The following is a 7,741-nucleotide window of genomic DNA, read 5'->3' as shown; positions in this document are numbered from 1 at the left end:
CCCTTAGCGTGTACTAACAAGTACCTGTTACACGGTTATCCTGGCTGGCATACCATGCCAACCTCTCTAGACCCTGAGCTTCACTTCTCTTCCCTCAGACAATCCAAAAAGCTTGGGGAACAGACTCCAGGAAAGATATAAGCCTAGTTAATAAAATAGCTTTAGCCTTTAGAAATGATACAGACAGCAAACAACATCAGAGAAGCTGCTAGCCAAAGGAAATAGGATGCTTGCCACAGCCATGGGGAGCCAAGGCACCTATGGAGAACTACTCCCTGTGAGGGTCTGAGAAATGGGGTTCTCCCCTCTTCTATAGTGAGGGAACCACTGTCAGATGGCATCCTATCGCTCCCAGTGATACCTGTCCTTGTCGATGCTGCCCTGGTTAAAAATTCCACCCCAGCAGTTTCAGAGAACCACCAGCTACCTGGGATGACCCTTGACATGACACCTTGCCTTAATCAATGACTCAGGACTACTTTCAAAAAAAAGTTTGTGCAGTAATTAATGTTGATGGAAACACCCCAAAACAAAAGAGGTTATTGTTGGCCTTTGCCTTGACACTTTCTGATTTAGAAACATCTTTTTGCTTTATATGTAACAAAGAGACATAACATTGGGACCTCACCTGAAAGTCCCAGTGAGGCTCCATAACAAGACCACCAAGACGCCTACATAATGTAACTATTTAGAGCAGTGCTCTGAGACGGCAGCTAGAATCTGTTTTGGACAATAGAATCATAGTGAATCTATTAGTCATACCTCTCTGAGTGGTCCATTTTTTTCTAAAGTCTGCCCTGATAGACAAACACCATGTGGCTGTTTTTTTTTTTTTTTGCTACATGTGTGGCCTCCATACTTACTTAATTCAAGCCGCAGAGCTTTTTTTTCCCTTTCCTTCTTCATTTGCCTTCTCTAAGAAGTTACTGAGATTAGTTTGCCTGCTCTGGGGGCTGTTTCTTTTATGCTCCATTAAAATTGCCCTTGCTTCTAACGAAACTGTTCTTAAACAGCCTGAGGGATTTCACTGTGGGTTTTTTGATGTTTTTGTTGTTATTTAGTCTAGCCTTAGTCCATGGTGATCAGATAGAATGTATGAGATTATTTCAATCTTTTTATATCTGTTGAGGCTTGTTTTATGCCCAATTATATGGTCAATTTTGGAGAAGTTTCCATGAGGTGCTGAAAAGAAGGCATATTGTCTTGTTTTGGGGTAAAATGTTCTGTAGATAGCTGTTAGATTCATTTGGTTCATTACTTCTGTAAGTTTCACTGTGTCTTTGTTGAGTTTCTGTTTCAATGACCTGTCCATTGGTGAGAGTGGGTTTTGAAGTCTCCCACTATTCTTGTATAAGGTTCAATGTGTGTTTTGAGCTTTAGTAAAATTTCTTTTACAAATGGGGTGCCCTTGCATTTGGGGAATAGATGTTCAAAATTGAGACTTCCTCTTAGTTGATTTTTCGTTTGATGAATTTGAAGTGTCCTTCCTCATCTGCTTTGATAACTTTTGGTTGAAAGTCTATTTTATTGGATATTAGAATGTCCACTCCAGCATGTTTCTTGATGGGGTATCCAGGGCTTGCTGTGGTGGGAGAACTGGGTTCTGGTGGTGAGGAATTGCATTGGGTTCTGTGGCTTATGATCTTGCACTTGCCTCTGGCCATCTGGTTAACTCTGGTGTTAACTGGGTTGGGAGTCTCTGACTGGAGCCAGCCTCCTTGGACTCGGGTAGAGTTGGTCTCCTTGGAGGCAGGCAGTGTTGTTTCTGGTTAGGGTGGGCCCCTTGTGTCTCTAGTTAGAGCAGGCCTCCTGTGTCCCTGGTTACTATGAACCAGGGGTTAGGGTGAGGTGGTGGGGATCTGGATAGATTGTAGGATGTGAGAGGATATTGGTCTGCTGATCTGGCCCAGGTAGCAAGTGGACCAGAAGAAAAGGTGGAACTGGGGGTCAGGGTGGGGGCAGTGGGTCCTGCCTTGGCTTGGCCCCATGGTTGTCCTAGCTGGAGTGGGTATTTGGGGGGGGGGGGTTGTGTGGAGATTCTCACTTGTGTCTTTGATGACTGTGGACCTCCTGGGAGGCATGAAAGCTGTAGTATGTGGACAGGTGTCTAGCTGCTGATCTGGCCCCAGTAGTCTCTGAAGGTCAAGAAGCCCAGGGAAACTCTGGAGACTAGGGTAGAACAAGGTAGCTTTTCTCCAGTGTCTCCAACAGTCCTGTCTCATAATGTCCTTGGAGCTGCAGAATCCAGTTCTCATGGGCACAGTGGTTCTGTCCAGGAGTAGGTACAGGCTTCCTGACCAGAGAAAGCTAGTACCCCTTTAAGGAGCAGCTTGTACTCATCCTTAAATTTCAATAAATTACCAACTCCGTGGTTTCCAACTACCCTCTGATAAAGAGGCCCTGCTGTGTTTTTAGTGGTCTTAGACATAACAATGTATAGCATGCTTTGCTTCTGTGGTTTGAAGTTTTGAGCAATTATATCTTCTCTCAGAAACTTGCCAATCTGTAGTCTCTGATCTCCTTCCCCCACCCTTACATTATACAAGCTGAGACTCTTGATCCCTGGATAAATAGTGCCTTACTTCTGGTCAGCACTGGAGATGTTCTAGAAAATGGTTCTTCAGTCTTCAACACCCATCAAGATTAAATGATTAAAGTCTCAGAGGGAAAGACTGAAATAAGATGGGAAAATTATAAAGACAGAGGAAGAGAAAGGAAGACCTTACCCAAGGGTCTGGCTATAACCTTTCAACACTGGAAATCCAGAATTCAACTCAATTAACATTTGCTTATAGCTTTTTCCTTTCCAAGCTGTAAACATGTATGTGAGTGTTTGTGAGTATGTATGTATATGGGTATGTATATATGTATGTATTTATTTATTTTGGAATCTCATCAGAAACCCCATTTACAGTAACGGTCATGTCACAAGTTCCGGTTTTACTTCATCAAACTGTAATCCCATCTATGGTGCCTGTTAATCCCATAATCTTCACAAAAAGAAAAGGGAAGGTTCCTTAGTGACCCTTTGATATATAACTGGAGGGCCACCAAAGTTGTCTATTTGACCACTGTCACATGTATACATTTATTTAGAAAAGCTAAAACCACCAGGCGCTGCGGAAGCCTCGGCTTACCGTGCAGACATGGCCAAGTCCAAGAACCACACCACACACAACCAGTCCCGCAAATGGCACAGAAATGGCATCAAGAAACCCCGGTCACAAAGATACGAATCTCTTAAACGGGTTGACCCCAAGTTCCTGAGGAACTTGCGCTTTGTCAAGAAGCACAACAAGAAAGACCTGAAGAAGATGCAGGCCAACAATGCAAAGGCAGTGAGTGCACGAGCAGAGGCCATCAAGGCCCTTGTGAAGCCTCAGGTCACCAAGCCCAAGATGCCAAAGGGCCCCAGCTGCAGACTCAGCCGCCTGGCTTTCATCGCTCACCCCAAGCTTGGGAAGTGGATTTGAAGCTACATGGCCAAGGGTCGCAGGCTCTGCCAACCAAAGCCCAAGGTTCAAACCAAGGCAGAGGCCAAAGCTCCAGCTAAGGCCCAGGCCAAAGCTCCAGCCCAGGCTCCTAAAGGTGCCCAGGCCCCTGTGAAGGCCCCATAGAAAAGGCTCCTGCCAACATGAAGACAGATGGACTTCCGTGACACACCTACCCACACACTATTTGCAGATGACCAGTGTCCTAGGCAGTTTTTACAAATAAACTCTAGGCAAGATCTGTTAAAAAAAAAAATAAACAAAAGAAAAGCTAAAACCAATTGTCTTTCTGCTGGATCATGCTGAATTATAGAGACACATAATTGTGACTCTTCCTTGAGAAGCTTATACATACACTTGGTCTTATTTTTTCCCTATCTCTCTTTCTCTTGATTCCTATGCTTAAATTTTATGACATCTTTAATATCTTTTAATAAACTAACTGTAACTTTTCATTGAGAAGCCCTTAGCTGCACTTGGATATGTCTCATTGTCTGCAACTCTCCAAGGAAGCCCATCCAGAGAAGACACTCTGTCACCACTGACAGTTTAAGAAGTATCTTATCTGTGGCCCACTGGAAAGATCCTATCTGTGGAGTCCAGGGATACACAGTATCCATCCTACAGTCTTGAATACACCTCAAGCTGGCTATCAGTGGAAGAAGAACGTATCAGGAGGAGGCAGAGTTCACCAAGTCCACTGCAAAGATCTTGACTACAGCAGGATGCTGGTTGGGAATGCACACACTCCTGAAATATCCAGACTCCACGACAAACTCACCATGGAAAGAAAGACTAAAACCAATTGTCTTTCTGCTGGGTCGTGCTGAATTATAGAGAGGGAAGGAGCAGAGAAGCTCCCCTACCCCTCAAAAAGGTAATACATAAAATATCCAAAATGTTCTTGTTTTGTACTGAAAATTTAGTCTGCTCTGGATAAACAGGACTTTTTGGCATATTCCTGAACAGTTGTCGGTCTGATGTCTAGGAATAGCCTCCTCAGTCTGCTAGTTGTGTTTTAATTTGCTCTTCTGTAAAATGCTTTGTATTACATACATACATTTGTGTGCGTGTGTGTGTGTGTGTGTGTGTGTGTGTGTATGTGGTGTATATACACATGAACACACACAGTACAACTTTCAAGAGTCAGATATCTCCTTCCACCATGTGGGCTCCCGGGACAGAACTCAGGTCATCAGGCTTGGCAGCAAGAGCCTTTACTCTGCAAACATCTCACTGGCTCCAGAGAAACATTGTTGCTACAGTTCCCCCTCCCCACAGTGCCCAGCAACCCCTTACACAGTATACTGTGCTGTGAAGTTTTGAAGGCTGGGATTCTGAATCTTGGTAGCCCCACCAGGCTCTCTGATTGGAAGTGCTGCTTTAATAACTGCTCTCTAACATGACAGCTTTCCTTTGCACACACTTTGTATCACTGTGCACACGTCTGACAGGAGAGAATTTTTAAAGCTTCCCAATCTGTTTAAACCAGACACATACATTTGTGCTCTTAGCCAGTTAAACAAACCGGTGGCATTTCAGATTCATGTTTTCTGTTGTCCTCTAAAATATTCTGTTGATTTTTGTACCATTTTATTTATTTTTTAAAAATTATTTTATTTGTTTGTTTTTTTGATTTGTTTGAGTTAGGGTATCTCTGCGTAGCCCTGACTGTCCTGGAACTCACTCTGTAGACCAAGCTGGCTTCGAACTCACAGTGATCCACCTGCCTTTGCCTCCTGAGCGCTGAGATTAAAGGTGTGTACCATTCCCTCTTAGTGGTTTTTGTACCATCTTAAATAGCTATTTTCTAAATTTTTTTCAATAAGAGAAAGAAAAAACGCCAGGCAGTGTTGGCACACGCCTTTAATCTATCCTCTTGATCCAATGGGGGCTGATGAGCCCGAGGCACAAGACCTTTGTTTTTGTCTAGAGCTGCACTGCTCTCCGTCCGAGTGGCTCCTCTTTTCCTGAATTCTTTCTTCCCTGATTTGTTGTCTACAGAAAGGTAAAAATTGGAGTCCTCCGAAATTGGTTTTGGTGCTACTCTCATGGTTTCTCAGTGCTTTGATTGCAAATACAATTCTTCGGCAAGTATAATTTCACTTCAGAATATTGGCAACAATAGTCTATGGTTTCTAGAATTTGGTCTTGATTTCTGACCATCTTCTTTAATGTTTTTTCATATTTTGTTTATTATTATTATTACTGTGGTGTGTATGCCTCTCTCTCTCTCTCTCTCTCTCTCTCTCTCTCTCTCTCTCTCTCTCTCGTGTTTTGTGTGTGTGTGTGTGTGTGTGTGTGTGTGTGCCAGAGGACAACTTGTTGAAGTCAGTTCACTCCTTCCACCATGTGGGTCCCAGGAATTGAACTCAGGTCCTCAGGCTTAGATGTGAGCACTTTTGCCCACTGAGCCACCACATAGGCCTTTGATGGTCTTCTTTATACAGATCTGTTTTCATTCATTGTGCCAGATGTTCTGACTTGAAGATGTGTGTTCTTCAATTCTGGTAAATTTTATTGGATTTCTTCCATAACATTCTCTCTGGATTTGTTCTGTATTCTGCAGAACTCTTAGTAGCTGGACAACAAAATATCTGGTTGATTAAAAAAAAAAAAGTTACTGTAGGCCGCCGACCCGACTTGGCCGGTCAAGATGGTGCCGGCCTCGGCCTCTGGTATTGGCTACTAGTAAATAGTGCACTGTGCATGTGTCAACTCAGTTTGGTGCCAAACCCCTCCCGAACGGGGTATGCTAATGAGGTACCACAATCGAGCAGGCTATGCTAATGGGGTACCACGATCCTGACCAATCACCCCTTCCCGGGCAGGGTATGTTAATGTGGTATGCTAATGAGGCACTGCAGTTCTGACCAATCACGCACCTCCACGCACTTTCCCCTGCCCAGGGCTGAGGGTATATAAGCAGCTCGCCCTGGGCATTTGGGGTCTCCTCCTGAAAATTAAAAGAGCGCTTCTGCAATAAAGGCTGTTGAGAAGGATCCGGTTGTTCGAGTCTTCCTTGCTGGTTGACTGGGGCGCGACAAGTTACCTTTTTCCCCAGTATTCTTTTAAATCTCTTCTTGTGTAACTTTCTAGAAAGTATCTTCAGTGTTTTCCTGGGTCTAGGGTGGGGGTGGAGTCTTTTAATTTAATCCCATTTTAAATTTTCCAAACGTCTTTTTAAAAGCGTTTTCCTCTGTACCTGCATCACCTCTGATACTGTGACCTCTTCAGCTGCTTTAGCTTTGTGTCTAGCTCAGTTTTTGTTGTTTGCTACATGATCTTGCCATGAACTCCTGGAGGATTCCGTCTTGGTCTTCCATATGCTGAGATTACAGGTTAACACCACAGTATTCGGCTCTATCCTCCTGTACTAAGCTGCATTATGATTTGGGATAGTAATGACTCTGAAGGTCTATTGCTTATCCAGTGACATTTGAATAATTCCTACTTGTTGACCTTATTTGTACATTTAGGCTGATACAACTAAGGAAACTTGGGTTACATGTTTGTAATATGTCCAGTCACATTAAAAAATAATCAGAAAATATGTGTATCAAAATGTTAAAATGGCTTTTTCCTTCGTGTATACTTATTTGAGATCTCAATTCTCTCCTTTAAAAAAATCTTCACAGGGCCAGCTGGAAGAAGACACCTAAGTGTCTGCCACAGAAGAAAGACACCCAAGCCCTGCCACAGGCACCATGACTTGGACGAATGTGTGACAGAGAGATGGGTTAGGTGGAGTGTGCAGTGGAGAGGTGGAAGAGAAAGCAAAGCTGAGGTGGCTTGTACACTATGGAGAAAGGTAGGACTAGAGGGTCAACAGCAGGGAGGAACAGGCAGATATGAGGAGGCCATGGGGAAGCACCAGTTGCCACATCTGGGTCTGTGGGGTCTGTGTCCATGTCTGTGAAGACCATGTGGATATACAAGGGCTGTAGTGCCAGCGGGAGGGGAGCAGACAGACAACAACAGAGGACTGATAGAGGGACAGGACAGGACATGCTGATCAGAGTGGCCTGCATTGCCACCCGAGGCCATGGGGACATCTGAGCCCAGGCTGCTGATGGGGCTCATGTCTGGATCCTTGGACCCATGGCAGCCAGGGTCTGTGTTGATTTCCCAGGCTTCTGTTACCACCAAAGGCCATGCAGATGTCCCTGGGAAAGATTGTGACCTGAGGCACTATGCTGAGCTGGCCCCACCCCTCACTATCTCTGGCACTCTGGAGTGTAGGGTCTGCC

The 7,741-nt window shown here is 44.3% G+C and overlaps 1 pseudogene; it reads left to right on the top strand.

The window, feature by feature from the left end:
- Positions 1-3,137: 3,137 nt before the first annotated feature.
- Positions 3,138-3,627, top strand: LOC117713106 (large ribosomal subunit protein eL29 pseudogene; annotated as a pseudogene).
- Positions 3,628-7,741: the final 4,114 nt, after the last annotated feature.

This window comes from Arvicanthis niloticus, chromosome 7 (genome assembly GCF_011762505.2).
Source record: "Arvicanthis niloticus isolate mArvNil1 chromosome 7, mArvNil1.pat.X, whole genome shotgun sequence".
Lineage (NCBI taxonomy): Eukaryota > Metazoa > Chordata > Mammalia > Rodentia > Muridae > Arvicanthis > Arvicanthis niloticus.
Note: the sequence above shows the minus strand (reverse complement) of the source record. Positions and strands in the feature narration are given on the sequence as shown.